Source organism: Nannospalax galili, unplaced genomic scaffold (genome assembly GCF_000622305.1).
Source record: "Nannospalax galili isolate Female #2095 unplaced genomic scaffold, S.galili_v1.0 scaffold135, whole genome shotgun sequence".
NCBI lineage: Eukaryota > Metazoa > Chordata > Mammalia > Rodentia > Spalacidae > Nannospalax > Nannospalax galili.
The window spans coordinates 2,605,126-2,623,571 of NW_008338998.1; the positions used below are offsets into that span (position 1 = coordinate 2,605,126).

Consider the following 18,446-nt stretch of genomic DNA (forward strand, 5'->3'; position numbering starts at 1 on the left):
CAAATGTTGCAGCTAGACTGAAAAGGACAGAGAAAAAGGACTGTTTGCACACCCTGCATCAGGGCGTTTTAAATGGCAGGGTGACTCTGCTCAGAGGAAACCCCCTCCACAAACCCAGGTGCAGGGCTGAGCACAGATCACCTTGAATCGTTGCTCTGAGCACTGTCACTCAGTTCCTTTCCTTCCAGAAAGGACGGTGAGACCGGGATGGCAGCTCAGAGGTCTTGCCCAGCCTCTGATCTGTGGGCTTGGCCTATTTCTACACATGATCTAATCTGTAAGAATAGCTTCTAGAATGGGGAGGGTCCTGCTTTCTTAAGGGCTCTTGGTTTGATGAGAAAAGTGGCCTAAGGCTGGGTGGCAACCAGGCCAGGCAGAGATAGCCAGCATTATTAGCCATGGGGTTGGGGGAGCATCCATCTGAGTGCTTCAGGAAAACGCCACTTCAATAATAATGTGAATTCCTGTGATGGAGATGGGGAGGCTACTTGGAGAAGCTGTTTCACAAATAGAGGCTTTGGAGCTACAGGAGAAGAAGGTTATGCAACCCCTTCTAGAACCATAGCAATGAAAGCAGTTCGGGCTGCAAGCATGAGCCATGGCATTGCTAAAGCAGCAACAGAAGATGGGTTGGCTTCTCTCCCTGGTGTTTGGACAAGGATTAGAAGTGTAACTGGTGGGTGCTTTTGATTCATCAGTTTTTATTCATTATAGCCTCCTGCAATAACACTATGGCAGTGGAGTCACACACAGTGAAGGAACACAGAAGCACTAAGGGAGCCATTCTGGCAGCATTTTTAAAAAAGACAAAAGGGAGGTGTCTAGTGAAAATTGAGAGGTGAAACAGCTCAAATGGAATGTGCACATCAGATGGTGAGTACAACGGTGTACACTATTATCCCACTTTCCAAAACACTGTCCTGATTCTGAGACACTTGAAGACTTGGGCTACTGCTGGAGGAGGTCTTGAACCAGTGGTCTTATTAATTTATTAGCATACCAGCCACATCCTGTATGCCAGATACTGCTACCATTTCCAGCTGTGCATCAGCTGATTCTAACCATACCAGGACTCTGTGTTGACACAACAAACACACTTTGCTGTCCACTTCCTATGTCTGAATTGAGCCCATGATCCACCAACAAAGCAATTATGTATTCCCCCTTTCTCCCAATCTCTCTTCTCAGAGGAGCATTTTCTCTTCTCCTCTTTACCACTTGCAGAACCACACCATTCTCATGTCAATCCTATGCCAGGTCTCATTAGTTCCTTTCCAAAAGGAAAAGGACAGTGACAGAGAATAGACTTTAGCATATACTATTGTGCAAGTTGTCACTTGTGTCAGGCATAACAAAATATAAGTAAGTCAATCTGAGGGTTTCTGAGGCAATGGTGTCAATGAATGACTGGTTAATAGTAACTATCACAAAAATTACTAGAGTTGCAAATTTACCCAAAGGCCACCCACCACAAGTTGTTACCAAAAGCACTTATGCACATGTCCAGCAACTGTCTATGCAAACTCAGAGTAAAATCACCTGTGTTTCGTTTTGTTTTAATTTTTTATTTTATGTGCATGAGTATCTCCCTGCATATATATGCACCATATGCATGTGTATGCATGTGCCCAAGGAGGCCAGAAGAGGCTATTGGATTTCCTGGAACTAGGGTTGCAGATGGTTGTGACCCACCATGTAGAAGCTGGGAAACAAACCCAGATCCTCTGCAAGAGTAGCAAGTGCTCTTAATTGCTAAGCCATCTCTCCAACCACTATCTTTTGTTATTAATCATTATGGTCATGGAGAATCGTTTCAAAATATCTTGCACATGCCTTTCCTTTGCCTTTATAAAGGACCTTTGCCTCTGAATATGCTCATAGCTTCATAAGGTACATGTAGTCCCACTATAGTGCTATTCTATTCCCAAATAAATACTGCAATTCTTCAGAGAATATCTCTCTGTCTTTCAGTATGACAATGTTATGACGTGTAGAGGAAATTATGCATAAAATGTGTACAAAGTGCCCTAAGTAAGCTTTTAGAAACTAGATTTTTGTCATTGTATTAAGCATGCATTATGAAAAGCTTCTAGTTTTAGGTATTTCAAATAAGAAGTTAAATACACAAATTGCTTTAAATTAGAGTAGTTTGGTTTTGTCTTCGATATTTGTGTCAGTCACATGGCTGAATTATGCCCAGGCACTGTGTGATTCTGGCTTTTTGGGTATTAATATGATCTCATAGGGCAGGCTGAGTCTCTGTGCATCCCAACAGGTAGATAGCTTTACTCTGGTTAATGACAATCCCAAAACATTTTGGGGACTGTGGTGTTGCCTGGACAACAAGCTATCTAATCATGACTAGTAAAAGTGTTATTTGAAGACATGGTGTGTGGAACATTGAGATATGGTTATAAATGGAAATGTCACGGATAATGCATTCGGAAATTCATAACTCCATTCAGATAAGACAGTTAAACACATATTCCTGCTCTAAGTAGGTGGATGAGTTTTCTGTCTGTACTAACACTGAGAACAGTTTCCTCAGTGATTCCCAGAGGCCGGGAGGGAGAAGAACAGGTTGTTTTTCAGAACTGTTCTATGTCTGCTTTCCTGGAGTATGATTGGCTTGGAGTCAATCTTTTAAAAGATTTCCTTTGTAACATTGCTATACCACAGCCCTTCAGTGCAGATCCAGCAAGTTTCCCAATGTATTCAACGTTGTACTTTTACATTTCTCATCATTATAACGAAACATTTGACAAAAGAAACTCAAAGAAGGAAGGTTTACTTTATTTCACAGACAGATCAAGGATATATTCCATTATCTTGGAGAAGTTGAGGCAGCAGGAGCATGAGGCATCTGGTCATACTGTGTCCACGGTCAGGAAGTAGAGAAAGGTGAATGATGATACTCAGCTCACCCTCTCATTTCAGTCTGGGCCCCAGCCCACAGAATGGTACTTCCCACAGTTATGATGGGTCTTCTCAACCAAGTATCACAATCTAGCAATGCAGACATACCTGGAGGTTTTTTTTTTTTTCTCATAGGTGATTTCAGATCTTGTTAAGTTGACAATCAACATTAACCATCCCCATAGGAATCATAGCATATCAGTGCAAGAACCACAGATGAACAGCTTAGCGTAAAGGAGATGTGGATGCTTTCTTAAGTGACCCTGCTGCTTACTTCATAGGTATCATCATTGCTTTTGAACTTTTCATAATGAATCAATTTCATGCTTACAGAAAACTTGCAAGACTACAGCAAGGATTGTTCTATACTTTACACTCACTTTCCTGTGTTATATTTTACCACATATGCTAAACTGTTCCCTGTGTCTCTTTATGTATACACACATGGATACACACACACACACACACACACACACACACACACACACAATTTTTGCTTTGTTTACCTGGATCCATTCAGAAGCAAGCTAGTTTCTATTTCATGTAAAAATCAGAGTAGACCTTTGGAATGCTCATGGAATTGAACTTGTAGAATATCATTATCTAACCTAGAGACCTTATTTAAATTTCACTTTTTGTCTTAATAATAGGTATAGCTAAAGAACACACATGCACACACACACAACTTTCTCCATCTCCCTCCTACCCCCCCTCTCTCTCACACACACACACACAGGCACATGCACACTCACTCACTTTCCATTCTTACAGCCCAAGACTCAGGTTAATTAATAGTTGTTATTTCACTACTATTTCACTGCTATTTTTCTGTCCCTTCATCTGTAAGGCTTTAAATCCTTTAAAAATATTTATACTGTATCTGTGCATCTGTGTCTGTGTGAATATACACCACATATGGGGGGAGTGGTTTGGAGCTAAGGTTACATGTAGTTGTGAGCTACCTGATATGGGTACTAGGAACTGAACCTGAGTCGTCTGGGGGAGCATTAACCTGTTAACCTCTGAGACATCTCTCCAACTCCTGTTTTAAGTCTTTTAAAGATACTGGCATTACCATCATTAGCAGATTGTTTTCTCTGTAGACTTTTCTTCAATTAATATTGCTTTTAGGTCCTCACCTCTGTGAGGACTGATACTTGATACCTGATATCTCTTGCCTTAATATTGATGAAGATATTCAAAGCCTCAGGCAAATTGGAATGCTGGAGTGGATTTACCACGTAAAACCTATTCCTTCACAGTAGGAGGATCAAGAAGACACACCGTTCACTAATACTTATAATACTAAGAAATGGATTTGTGAGAAAATACCAACGTACCTGACAAACTCTGTCTTGCTTTCCCCACCATGCCAGAGCATACAGGAGCAGCCACAGATGCTCACTTGGATGACTTAAAAGCAATGATTCAAATTGGATCCCAGAGTATCAGGAGTCAAGTGGCAGCACTGACTCACCAAAGGCAAGTTGAGTGTCTTTACCATAATGGACAACATAAACAAAGTAATGTTCACAGTGGTCTGGACTCATGGAGACCTTTTGGCACTGCTGATTAATCATGAGGTTCCCAGAAGTAAAATAGACAGGAAACCCATTAAGCTCTTTCTTGGTCTGTATAAGCAGAGAAAACTTCAGGTTACCTTGAAGCATAGCAAGAGAAAATCATGGCTGCTCAACCAATTTCCACATTTGAGCCAGTTTACAGTCCCAGAACACTTCAAGTGAATGAGAGGCCAGTACCCCCTGAGGAAGAACCTTGCTACAATACTGAAAAGTTTTATTGTTAATATTTCCCCCATCCTCACCCTCAAAGACATGTGGCCTTTTACTACAGTTATTTTATACTGGGGAAAAAGAAATAATCAAACTTTGGAGGTGCTCCTAGAAACTGATTGATTCTGAATTAATATTTATTCTAGGAAATGACAAACATCATCATGGCCTCTAGAAATGTTAGGGAATCATGGAGGTCAGGTGATAAGTGAGTTTTAGTCAAAGTCTGACTCATGGTAGATCCAGTGCGTCCTCAAACTCATCCTGTGGTTAGTTTGCTACTTCCAGAATGCATAATTGGGTAGGCATAATCACAAGTTGGCAGAATCCATACATTGGTTCCTTGACTGGGGTATGAGGGCTATTATGGTTGGAAAAGCCAAATGGGAGCCATTAGAGCTTCTTTACCCAGAGAAAATAGTGAACTAAAGAAAATATTGCATCTATGGAGGAATTATACCAATTAGTGCTACCATCAAAGATTTGAAAATTTCAAGAAAAGTGGTTCCCATCATTTCCCTTTAACTTCATATTTGGACTGTGCAGAAAATGGATGCATCATGAAGAATGACAGTGATATCTGCAAGTTAATCAAGTAGTGACTACAGTTGCAGCTTTTGTGTCATATGTGAGTCTTTTCTTCAACAGATTAACACATCTCCTTTCTCCGGGTATAGAGTCATTGAACTTGTAAATGTTTTTTCTCTGTGTGTATAAGGACCAACAGAAGCAATTTCCTTTCAACTGGCAAAGCCATCAGTACACATTAGAGTTCTCCTCAAGAGTACATTAATTATCCAGCTAATCTGTCATAACTTAGTTCTCAGGAACTAAGTTGCTTTTTTCTTATATAAGTTGTCACACTGGGCCATTGCATTAATGACACTAGATTGATTGGACCAAATGATCAAGAGGTTGGAACAATGCTGGGTTTTTTAATCAAGGATATATATATTCAAGCATGGGAAATTAATTCAACCAAAATTTAAGGACCTTAATGAAGTTTCTGGCCAACCAGTGGTATGGGGCATACAAAGATACTTCTTCTGAGGTGGAGGGTAAGTTGTTACATCTGGCCTCTTCCAAAGAGAAACTAAATGCTTAATGCACCTGTTTGATTTCTGGAAGTAGTATATTCATCACATACATGTGCTATTCCAGTCCATGGATAGAGTGACTTGGAAAGATGCTAGCTTTGAGTGAGGCCCAGAATAGGAGAAGCTTCTTCAACAGGTCTAGGCTGCTCTGCCATTTGAGCTGGATGATCCAGCAGACTCAATGATAGTTGAGGTATCAGTGGCATATGTTGTTTGGCATTTTTGACAGGCTTTTATAGGTGAATCACAATGGAGACCCTTGGGATTTTGCAACAAGAGCTTGTAAGCAACTATTCTCCCTTTGAGAGACAGTTCTTGGTCTGCAGTTGGCCCTTGGTGGACATAAAATGCTTGACAATTCTTACCAAGATGACATATGACATGAGATGCCTAACATGAGAAGGGTAATCCGACCCACTCTGTTATAAAGATAGGCATACACAGCATCAATCCATTATCGAACAGAAGTTGTATATATGTTCATGCAAGTCCCGAGGGCACAAGTAAGTTGTGACCAACATGAAGAAGTTTCCTAGTTGTCTATGGTTCTTACTTCTTGGTCATTTGGTCCAGTCGGTTGAATGACATTAATGCAATGGACGAGTGTGGCACCTTGTGTAAGAAACAAGCAACCAATATTCCTGAGAACTACTACAGTGCCCTTTTCCTCAAGCATGTGCCCATAGCTTCATGGGGGTATGGCCTAAGATCAACTGAATGATGAAAAGAAGAGTAGAACCTGATTTACAGATAGTTCTGCATGCTGTATAGGCACCACCAAGAAATGGACAGCTGTAGCTTCATAGCTGCTTTCTGGAACAATCCTGAAAGACAGTTGTGAAGAAAATTATTCACAGTGGGTAGATCTTTGGGTAATGCACATAGCTGTGTCTTCTACATCAATGGGAAAATGGCCAGATATATGATATTTTTACTAATCCATTGGAAGGAACATTAATAGAAAGTTGGGGCCAAAGATACTTGGGCATGTGAACAGATTTCTCAAATGGGCTAAAGGATGTGAAAATACTTGTGTCCCATTTAAATTCTTATGAAATTGTGGCCTCAGTAGAGGAAGACTTCAATCATCAAGTAGAATCGCCCATTCTGTGACTATTGGTCAACTTCTTTTCCCAGTCATCCCCATCATTATCCAATGGGTCCATGAACAAAGTGAGTATGATGGGAGGGATGGGTGGGCTCAACAACAGGGACAGCCAATCATTAAGGCTGCCCCGGCTCCGGCTTCTGCTGATTACCCAGTCTGCCAGCAGCAGAAACCAAGATTGAGCCCTTCGTTTGGCACTCTTCTGTGAGGTAACCAGACAGACATTTGGTGGCAGGTTGACTATACTGGGCCTCTTTAATCATGGAAAGGACTATACATTGTCCTTGTAGGACTGGAAACTTATTCTGGGTATGGATTTGCCATCATGGCATTTCAGAAACCTTTCTTCTGACTCACAGCCAAAAAAGATGACCTCATGCTTATGGAAATCACCTATCTTGCCACATTAACCACCATCTTGAAGCAGTTGAATTGATGAAAGTAGAATGGCCATTCTTGTCTTTTTGAAACAGGGTCTCCTGTAGTGCCAGCTGGCCTGGATTCATTATGGAGAGCAGACCACCCTCTGTCTCACAGAGATCCACTTACCTCTGCCTCCTGAGTGCTGGGATTAAAAGAGTGCACCACCACATTCGCCACAGAATAGCCTTTTAAAGACATATTTACAGTGCCAACACTAGATGGATATAGTCAGAATACTAGGGTAGGGTTCTCCAGAAAGCTATATATGCTTTGAATTGGTATCCAATGTATTGTACTGTTTCCTCCTATAGCCAGGAATCATGGGTCCAGAAATCAAGGAGTGAAAATAAGAATAAAGCCATTAACTCTAGTGACCAACGATCAAAATTCTTGTTTCCTATTTCCAAGACTTTATGCTCTGTTGTCCTAGAAGTTCTGGTTCATGAGTGGAAGAATGCTTCTGCCAAGAAGCATGACAAACATTCCATTGAATTGGAATCATTGTGTCAAGTTGACACAAACAAGTCATTTGGGAGGAGGAAACTTCAGTTAGGGAATTTCTTCCATCAGATTGTTCTGTGGCCATGTCTGTGAGATTTTTTTTCTTAATCGTTCACCCCACTCTCGATAGTGCCATCTTTGGGTATGTAGGCCTAGGTCACATAAGAGAGATAGCTGAGCAAGCCTGAAGGCAGCATTCCTCCATGGCCTCTGCTCCAGGTTCCTGCCTCAAATTCCTGCCTAGACTTCCCCTCAACGATACATTGTAATTTGTAAAATCTGTAAGTCAAATAAATCCTTTCCTCCTCCAAGTTGCTTTTAGTGGTTGTATTACAGTAACAGAAAAGCAAACTAGGATATATATGTTATCATATTTCAATTAACGAGATTCTAAAAACATTGCTTAAAGGACTTTGCCATCTCTGATGGGAAAAGAATCATGCATTTACAGTTGTAAGGGGGATAGTTATATCATATTAGGCAGAATTATGATCTTGTGATTGCTTTTATTTGGAAATTAAGCCTGACATAAAATGCTGTGCTTGAATGTCAAGTTGACAAAGGATGGTGTTGTGGTGGTTAATAATTCTCAACTTGGAAGGATTTAGAATCACCACAGAAACTAATCTCTGAGCATGTCTGTGAAGGATGTTATAATTTAGGTTGAGGTGGGAAGACATAAATGAGATGGCACCATTCCATGGACACTGGGGTCCCAGACTGAATCCAAAGGAGAGAGGAAGCTGAGCACCAGCATTCATCTCTCTGCTTCTTGACTATGGACACAATGTGAGAACCTGAATCACACTCCTGCTGCCGTGCCTTCCTTGCTATGATGGGCTGTGATATTGAACTGTCAGCCAAAATAATGGCTTCCTTCCTTAAGTAGCTTTTGTCATGTATGTTGCTGCAGCAAGAAGAAAAGTCTCTAATAGAGAATCTGGGACCATAGCCTATCTCTGCTCTCACCTCTGGGTAACCTGATCTTCAGCTGACCATCACTGCTTCTCTATATCCCAATGTATCTGTTTATAGGATTCTTTACCCTCTACTACTTTTATAGCTTTTCTGTGGCTTCTTAACACTTACATGTCAGTCATTTAATCACATGTTAATTAGTAGTACCTAACATATTCCATGTGGCCATCACAAGATAACCCCATGGAATGTTCAGTTTTCCTTAAATTTACACATTCAGAGAAATCCAGATATGACATAAGACTCTGACCACTGTATTAAGCAACAGTTTCAAGGAAGGAGAAACAGAGAAGGTCAGAGCAGTATATACTCCTTCTCTTAGGTCTTTCTTCTGAACATGATTTCCTTTTTCCTCCCCTCAAAGCCTATTGGGATACTTTCAGTATAGGAACCCCCACTGCTTCCTGTGACCCCAGTTTGGCAAGGAATTGGATGGAAAAATCACTGATGCAATGTGTCACCTACCTTTAGTTTTCTGCGAAAAGGACAGTTTCTTTTTCTCCTTATGTACATATTGGAAGGAAGGTCAGCACTCAGTGGCTAAGATAGCAGTGAGCATATCATGGAACAGAGGCAGTGAAGACTCTAGGCCACTAGCCACCTAGAATCTAGATTATAAATTCATTCCTAAATCTTACCACCAGGAAACCTGATACATCTGTATATGTCAAAGCCTATAGATATACACATCCTCAGATGCCTTGTCCTAAGCATCAGAATATAGAAGGATCTGATAAAAAGGACAGGAACAGAGATGAGAGGCCACCCTCAGGAAAACAACTGCATTTCAAGAAGGTTATTGTATAACACAAATGATTGTAATAATATCAAAACAGTAAGAATCTATCTGGCATGCATAGGTGGCCATGGCCTCTTTGCCAGTCACTGTTGAGTGTACCACAGTGGCCTCTCACTGAGACTTCATAAGACATTATGAGTTAGACACTCATTGACTCAAACTTTGAAAGCACAGAGATGGAGGATGTAGCTAGCCCCTGTAGGTCACACAAGGTGAATCACTGAAACAGATGCATATACCTCCATGACTGAAAATGTTAGTGGAAACACTGGAAGAGAAGCAAATGGATTTGTCTGGAAATACAGGGTAATGTGGCAACGGTGAGCAAATGGAGATTGCTACCTTAGGCAGCAGAGAGCTGTTACAGTTTGGATCTTATGTCCCTCACAGGCCTGTGTGTTACAACTTAGTCCCAACTTGGTGCTATGGGGAGGTGCTGGAGCCTTTAAGAGATAGGGCCTAGTGGAAGGTCTGGGATTATTGGAGATGTTCCTTGAAGGGGAGAGCAGAAGCCTAAACCTTCCTTTTTGTTCTGTGTTGTGGTTTGGGATGAGTATTTTTCCTCAGCCATGCCACCATCTATGTTGTGGTACCTCATCATTGGTCCTAAACAGCAAGGCTTCTAACCATGGACCTAAATCTTCAAAAGTTTGAGGCCAAATCACAATCTCTCTTCACAAGTTCATTATGTCAGAAATGTGGCAGAAATGTGGCAGAAATGTGACTGACACAGGAACGGGAGGGAGAGGAGGCACAGAGTTCAGATTTGCTTCTTGATGCACTGAATTCTCTACTGATGCAATTCAAAGTTGAAGGAACCTGGCATTATGAAGGGATTTTGAGCAGGTTGGCAACGTTCAGATAATAAATCATCTATTCTTCCAAAGACTTGACTTTAATTCATTTCTTTTAATCTCATTATTTTTAAAAGATTTTATATCTTTACCTCTCCTATGTTTTCTTTGTTAATTATATTTTATTTTGCTCATATATAATACTAAAAATGGATTAAACAACATAATCTTATATTGATGATTCAAAGAATTTCTAAATCTCATAAGGCTGAAATCATCATTTTATCTGATATTGTAGCTTTGTGCTGCAAATATGCAGGGCACCATTTAGAAAGTTCTAGACAACTGAAGTTCATTCAGAAGAATAACCTTATGGTGAAAGAATTAAAAAATGAAGCACTCCCCAGACTGGCTATCATTTATAAAGTCTTTCAGTTACTGGGCCTCAATTTTAACAGCTGTGCATCTGAATAACTGATTTCAAAGTGTCTTCCAACTCTGACAGTAAAAATTGACTGAAGCCTTGAACAGAGTTAAGAGGGACAAACTTTAGGTGGAATAATACAATGCGAAGGTTTTAGAGTGCCAGACTAGGCACTTACTCAACTCAGATAAGAGCCAGGCAGGAACACATCGCTGGCTTTGCTTGGTGGGTTTGTGCTATCTGTACTAAATGGCATAAAGCTGCCAGCATTCAGAATGCTCAGTGAGCATTTCTGTCGTTCTCTGTGGGATCTAAGTTGCAGAGGCAGAGATAGCCTGCTGTGCTGGGTTTTGTGTACTTTGACTGACCACAGTGTATATGAGACTTTATGATAGAACCCTGTCTTTGCCCTGAAATCCCAGGAAATCACTTCAGCAGTGCGATAGGAGCCTCCTGCTTCATTAGACGCTTATTTAATTCAATCACAGAGTTTTTTCCCCATCAGTTATATTTAATGAAACAAGCCTACAACAAATTTTGATTATGTAGAAAATAACCAAGAAAAGCATAATAAAGTGGGCCCTCAGGCACATTACTTTCCTGCCATATTAAATGCATGCAGGACTCTCCTGCATGCAGTTGCCACCAATAGCGACATGAAGATTGGATTGTTTTCCCAGCAGTGGCCAAAAATGGATGTAAGTTCATGTATATTCTGCAAACGGATTAACTTCTCCTGTGAACTGCTCTGAGTGGCTATGGCACTCTCTACTCTCTTGTGCTCCTCCTCAATTGAGGGGCCAAGATTAAGAGAGGAAAAGACAAAGGGTACCCATTGCTGAGTTTGAAGCACCTCCAGCATCTACACAATGATATGGTCATTCTGTGGCTTGAGCACCACGTCCCATTGTCTGAAGTGCCTAACAAAATTAGAAGCACAGGGTATTTTGTGAAAAAAAAAAAGATGCTATTTAGACCACATATTTTGAATACACTTGCTCTAGGACCAAATTATCCATTGATCATTGGTAAAATATTAACATTCTCCTGTTTCTCTTTGACTTAAGACAATGGACATTTAAGAAAATGTTGTCACTATAAAAGTTCAACAATTCCCCAGTTGTGAAATGAGTTGCTAATCTCTTTTACCTCAGGTGTGAAGATGTAGGTAATCTTCTTAGTAAACCCTGGAGAGTATTTTACAAATAGAAGGTCATTTGGAAATAGGAATCAGCTGTTAGAAGGAAAATATGACCCTTGCACCATGATCGCTCTCTTCCCTTACAGTTTATTGCAGCGGTGGTAATGGAATCTAGTTAATAATGCAAATCACAACACAAGGGCACCGTTCATAGCTAAGGTTAAGTGAGTCCCCAGGGGTGCTAATGACCAGATGCCAGAAGTAAGATGTAGATGAAACTTGTTTCTGTGATTTGTGACTCTTTTGCATATATTCCATTAACTCTATATTTCTCTATATCTCTGTTTCACAAGCCAATTATAATGAGTTTGTCACCACATCTATATTAATTTTTACTCCTATGTATTTTAGAAACACAAAATAAAACACAAGTATTGTACTGATATCCTGCATGTGTCCCTATGTGTGAATGCAGGAGTGCCTGTGCCATGACACACATGTGGAGGTGACAGGAAAACCTCCAGTGTGGTTCTTGCCTTCCACCTTGCTTGAGGCAGTCTGTGGTTTTCCCATTGCTTATTCTAGGCTAGATGTGTGAGCTTCTGAGGATTCTCCTGTTTCTGCTTTCCATCTTCCCATAGGACTTTTTGTATTATAGACATTCATGCCAGCCTGTCTAGCCTTGTGTAGGTTCTGAGGATTTAAATTCAAGACCTCTTGCTTGAGTGGCAAGTACTTCATCCACTAAGTCATCTCCCCATCCCTATAATGATAACACAGAGCATAAATATTATGGGAAAATATAATTTAATAATGCTCATTTAACAAGATTGGTTAGGAGAAAAAGAATATTATAGATCTTTCGCACTTTTAAACATCAGAAAGTAGTCTTAATGAACGGAATCTCAATGTGTGCCAAAGTAGCTTTTAAGCATACACCATTTAGTTTTGATTATTTTAATTGACTTAGAATATGTTAAAATATTTTATTGAGTTAAAAAGACCTGAAATGTTGCACAAAATCATATTCAAACATTAGTGAAAAGCTTTTAGCTATTTATAGGAAATATACTACTGTTGTTATTTTGGGGATCAGAAATAGCTAAAATAACATTAAAATCCTAGACTTTGAAGGTGATGTTTTCAGCATTCTTTCTCTTTTGCTCTTCTACCTAACTGACCAACAACCACACTTTATTCACAAGAAAGAGCTCCTTACAACCTTACTTTTTGTTTTCCTTTTTAAATTGATTATTTGAAAAAAAAAGAATGAATGAAAGAAAGGAAGAAAGAACAAAACAAAGAAATGGCGTGCTTCACGAACTCACATGTAGTTCTTGTGCAGGGGTCACATCCTAATCTTCTCTGTATTGTTCTAGTTTCAGTCTATGTGCTGCCAAACTGAGCATTAGGCTTCTTGAAATTCATTTTTATTTTATTAAATAAGGTTATTTTTAACTGATACACCAAAATATACAATTGTCCAGACTAATGGGCTACTAATGGGGTACACATTCTGACTTATGTGTATACTGTCTAGTGTTTAAATTCGCTTAGGCACATCTAGCTCCTCAAATATTTCTTTCTGTTAAGGACATTAATCATCCTTTCTGTTTCCCAGGGTGTTCAGTAGATTTCTTCGTACCCTCTGGAACATCTTGCTACCATGAGCTGTAACTTGGTACTCCCATGCACTAACCTCTCCCCATGCTTCTTCTTCAAACTTTCCCAGTCCCTGGTCACCACCATTCTACTTACAACTTCCCTAAGATCATTTTTAAAGTGTAGTCTACTCCTTAAAAATTTAAGCCTGCTCTTGAATTTAGGGAACTACTGTCACTGTGTCTGTTTAAATAGCCCACCTCTACACTGCCTCCTCTTCCACCCTTTCCCTCCATTAGCCTGTTTTCTCCCCTCCCAGTCCCCAAGTAGCACTCACTATGCCTTTAGAATTCCCCAGTCCCAGACCACTGCAGGTGGAGAGTCTCACAGCAGCTGCTGGTCCTGGGTAGGCATGGCCCATACTGTGTTCTCTCAAGTGCATGGCCTGACGATCGCACCTCCAGCAAGATATCATCCCAGCTAAGCTCAACTTCCTTCATCAACAACTAGTCAGCAATTCCTACCTTACAGAAGTACAAAAGTAAAATGAAAGGACAGACAATACCAGAACCATCCCAACCAGGGATTTAGGAAGCTTGGGGTCCACGTTTTGATGGGAAATACTGTTTACACTTTCTGAGAGTTTCTGCCTACTAAAGAACTTGAAACGTGTGATGAAACTATACAAAAACATTTAAAATGTAAAGATGAGTCATAAGCATGAAACACATTAAATATTTTAATCAACTCATTAAATAATTAGGAAATAAAATATTAGTAAGTGTCAAAGGAACATTTTAGCAAGTAGGCATTTGTGGAAATTTTTATGAAGAAATGTTCAAAATAAGATAGCTGTGTTACATACAAAACTAGTAAATTCCTGCATGGAAACAAATTACAGTTTTGGGGTTATCTCTTTTGTGCCAAGCAGAAACTATTTGTACCACTCCTAGACAGGAACACACAGGTCATCACGTCCTTCACTGTGATTGCTGGGATGCAGTATAAATAGTCTTAAAGTTAATAAGGTATTCTTGCAACTCTAAGGTGTTGTGCTTTGGTACTAAGAATATTCAGTGATATTAAATGCATTAAAACTGAGTTTTTATCTATTGCTGGCATATAATTTAGTTTGAATTTTTGCTGATTCCCTGTTGCTAAGCACTTGTGGTGAAGATATGGATGCTTTACCCTCAAATCGTGATGGGCACACCTTTAATTTCCCCTTTCTGGTTAGGCCATCTGATCTCTTTGCATTTTCTTCTGTGAAACACTATTGTGAGCTGAGTCGTCTCTTTGCAATAGCAGAATCTACTATCTACTGTCTGCACATTATTTTCATATTTCAGAAGGGTTGCCCAAAGCCTCCTATATTTTTCACATTAGAAAAATGTGTTTTAATTATCCCATACGGAAAAGAGTTCAGCCCAATGTATCTTAGAATCCTCTGTGAATACAGATGTTTTGTAACTTGCAATCCGGTTTCCAAAAAAATCACAAATGGATATAGTGCTAGTCAAAGAGCATTGAATACAAGTAACTTACCAAACGTTGTAGCTTAGCAGCACATTATACGGCGAAATATCGGTTATCTCTTTGGTGACTGTGGCGGAGTAGGAGATCAAAACAGAGTAGCACATCCTCTGTTACTAGATAGAGGAAAAACAGAAATTCAGGATTTCAAGTATGCTTCAGGCTGAATGTGAGTTGTTCTTACACCACTGTGAAGGTGAGAATTTGTAAGTAGAGCCGTTGTGTTTGGGGAGCATCTCTATTTGCATTTCTAAATTTGGGAATCTATCATTTTTGTCACCTTTCTTTCAATTCATTGCTGTTACAAATAAATGCTTTACTGGTGCAAACTGTGTGTATTATCTGTATATCTCTGTTCTGTGGGTTTTCCCATAAGCAGAACTTTGTAGTCTCTGAGTATGTACTACTAGGATAGTTGTACATGTGGGAGGTGACATCAGGAAGTATTTGCTCATTAGAAAAACGTGGTTCCATCTGAAGCCATGAAAGTAGCATAGGCTTCAGGCCACAGCTATGAGGTAGCAAAATTGTCTGGTGTTACTCCACTTCATTTCAAACATCCTCTCTTATTAACCTTCCCTGGGTCCATCTATGAGCTCTTCAGTTCTTCTCAGGGGTGTGAAGACTAAATGTGGCATATCTGGAGGCTGGCTACTGTCTTTGGCCATTTGTTAGGTAGGGGATTTTGGATATCTGCCAGAAGTGACCATCAGTAGCTGAGGACATTCAGTCACAAGATACTAACCCAGCACAAGGACTTGAGTGCAGAGATGGGGAGTAGCCAGTAGTGACTAAGAGAGGTCTGATGTTTAGCATGAACAAAGTTGACCAATGACAGTAAACCTTATTTAGGGTAGGCACAGGCATTTTTATAACAGTTGATTTAGGGATGTACTATAAAAGCTGCCTTGTTTTGCAAATAAGTGAATGAGCTAACATGTTTGTTGTGCCAAATACTCCCCTGGGAGACTCTCAGAGCTCTCTGGGATCCCAGGGCCACAGTGTCCTAATGGAGACCGAAAAAACTGACATCATGCATTCATCCATGATGCAACCATCCCAGCCCCTCCCACTCTGAGTCTACCTACTGGGTGGGAGGGGCAACTGCTTCCCCCTCTGAGTCTCCTGGGATTCAGTGCTAGTTCCCTCAGAGAACATGCCTACCCAACAATGTTATACACTTTTAAGGCTCAAGTTTGACTATTTCTAATTCTTATTTCAACTCAGAATTAATTCATATAATGGCTTAAATAATGAATTAAATCATAGTGAGAAAAATATTAAGTGAGGGTAGAAATTTCATTTGTTAAGGGTGCTTCATCTTACTGAAAAATTGATATTGGATCACTCACATCTCTAAGACTTGTTGTATTAAAAATTATAGCTAAATATGAGCATATAGGAGAGGAGATTATGAGATGAAAAGAAAGGGCATTGCATGAGGTGCGTCTGCCTTGAATGCCATCAGCAGAAACAGCAAGTGACTGTGTGTCTCAGGAGAGGTGCTATTTTGTTCTGAACCCTTGTGCATACCTGTGGGGGAGGGAGTGTGGGGGTGTGTGCTCCTTTCAAAGTTGTGTCTGTTTCCATAAAGTGCCATTCCAGAGGGGCCAGAGACAGAAAAGGAACTAAATCCTGAGTCTCCATGCCATCTCCCTTCGTTTCCAATTCTCTCCTATTTTCTCTGGTTCTGAATGAGCAGTTTTTGGTTCTACATTTTCCCTTAGCATGCATATTATATATCCCCCCGTTTTTAAAGATTGCTGTTGAGTGTGAATTTTCAATTACAACACATCAAACCCACTTTTAAATAACATTGCACCACTTTATAGGTAGCGTAAGCACCTACTGGGTATTACTAGCGTCTCCCTCTGTTTCTTCCTACATTGCTAGAATTTGTTTCATTTATCCATAAACTATACTCATCAAAATAATCCTGTCTATCAATATTTTGAATACAATGCCCTATGACAGATCAATTGAAAATAAAAAAATGAATAAAATATCTTATTTCCCTTCATTTATTCCTTTTCAGAAGCATTTCCTGCCTTTTGGTAGATTTGAGATTTTGACCTCTATCATTTCCTTCTTTCTGAACAATTTCTTGGAACATTTCTTGCAAGGCAGGTCTATTAGTTAAAAATTTCCTTCAATTTTTTTTCCCCAAGAAGACATTTTTCCTTCACTTCTGAAAGATAAGTTTGCCAGATACAGAATTCTAGATTGTAGTTGAACTCTTTCAACACTGTCAGTAGTTCCAGTGTCCAATGCAATTCTGATTCTTATTTTCCTCTACACTTCATGTGAATTTACTTTCTTCTGACTTTTTCTCAAGATATCCTTCTCATATATGAATTTTTATAGTTTCAGTGTAATCTTCATAGGTATAGGTCTTTTCATATTTATCCTGCTCAGTGTTCTGTGAGATTTCTAGACCTGTGCTTTGGTGTCTATCATTAATTCTGGATGAAGTCTTTAGTAATTGCAGTTGTTTTAAGTATTTCTTCTGTCCCTCTGTTGTGTGTTGTCTAGGAGCCTTGGATAGGTTCATTTTATTAGCCAACTGAAGAATTAAAAGGCAGGAAAAATCTCAGACCAACAGAGAGCAACAGACAGACTTTTACTGAAAGCTGAAGATTCAGGTACATACACACATTCACAGGTAGGAAAGCTCTCTACAGGCAGAGAGGGGATTTGGAGTCTGACAAATCCGAAGCCCCCAAGGAGGGCTTGAACCTCTTAAGTGTTTTAGCTCTCATGGGGCAGGCCTTCTTCCCCTAATTTTGAATTGGTCATCATAAAAATGAGAGAGCACATAGATCACAGTTCCAAGGTAAGTGAGATGACCAGATCAGGACTTGGTCTCATCTAAACTGGTGTGGACCAGTAAGCTGGAAAAGGGGCCCTGTTGGCAGGAGAAAAAGTGTGCTAGGCCTCTGTCTCCCACCAAGGGGAAGCAGGAAGTGCGCCATCTGTATTATTCATTTGTGACCCTGTTTGTTTATGAGGGATTTGGCTCCTCACCCTTCTCCCATTCTTTTCCTGTAGTCTCATTATGTGTCCTAACACCTCTGTAACTGCTTCCTTCTTCTTGTGAGATCTCTTCTGCATTCTGGCTTCCATTTTCTCTTCTGGTTGTCCGCTTTGGAAGTGCCTGTTGATGTTTCTTCAGCTCAGTGGTTAGTTCCTCGCCTGTGTTCAGTCTGCTGATCAAACCTTCCGTGTTTTTCCTCTCTAGAATTTCTTTTGATTCTTCTGCTGACATTTTCAGGCATCTGCTCCTGTATGGTGTGCACTTTGCCCATACGGCCTTTAGTGTATTAGTCATGCTTGCTTT

The 18,446-nt window shown here is 40.0% G+C and overlaps 1 protein-coding gene and 1 non-coding gene across 2 annotated transcripts in view; one reads left to right on the forward strand and one right to left on the reverse strand.

The window, feature by feature from the left end:
- Positions 1 to 18,446, forward strand: part of Gabrg3 (gamma-aminobutyric acid type A receptor gamma3 subunit) — a 749,929-nt gene that overhangs the window by 462,661 nt on the left and 268,822 nt on the right. The window lies entirely within an intron of this gene.
- LOC115070491 lies at positions 13,275 to 13,383 on the reverse strand. Its single transcript, XR_003849647.1, has one exon. It is a non-coding gene; the product is annotated as a U6 spliceosomal RNA (small nuclear RNA).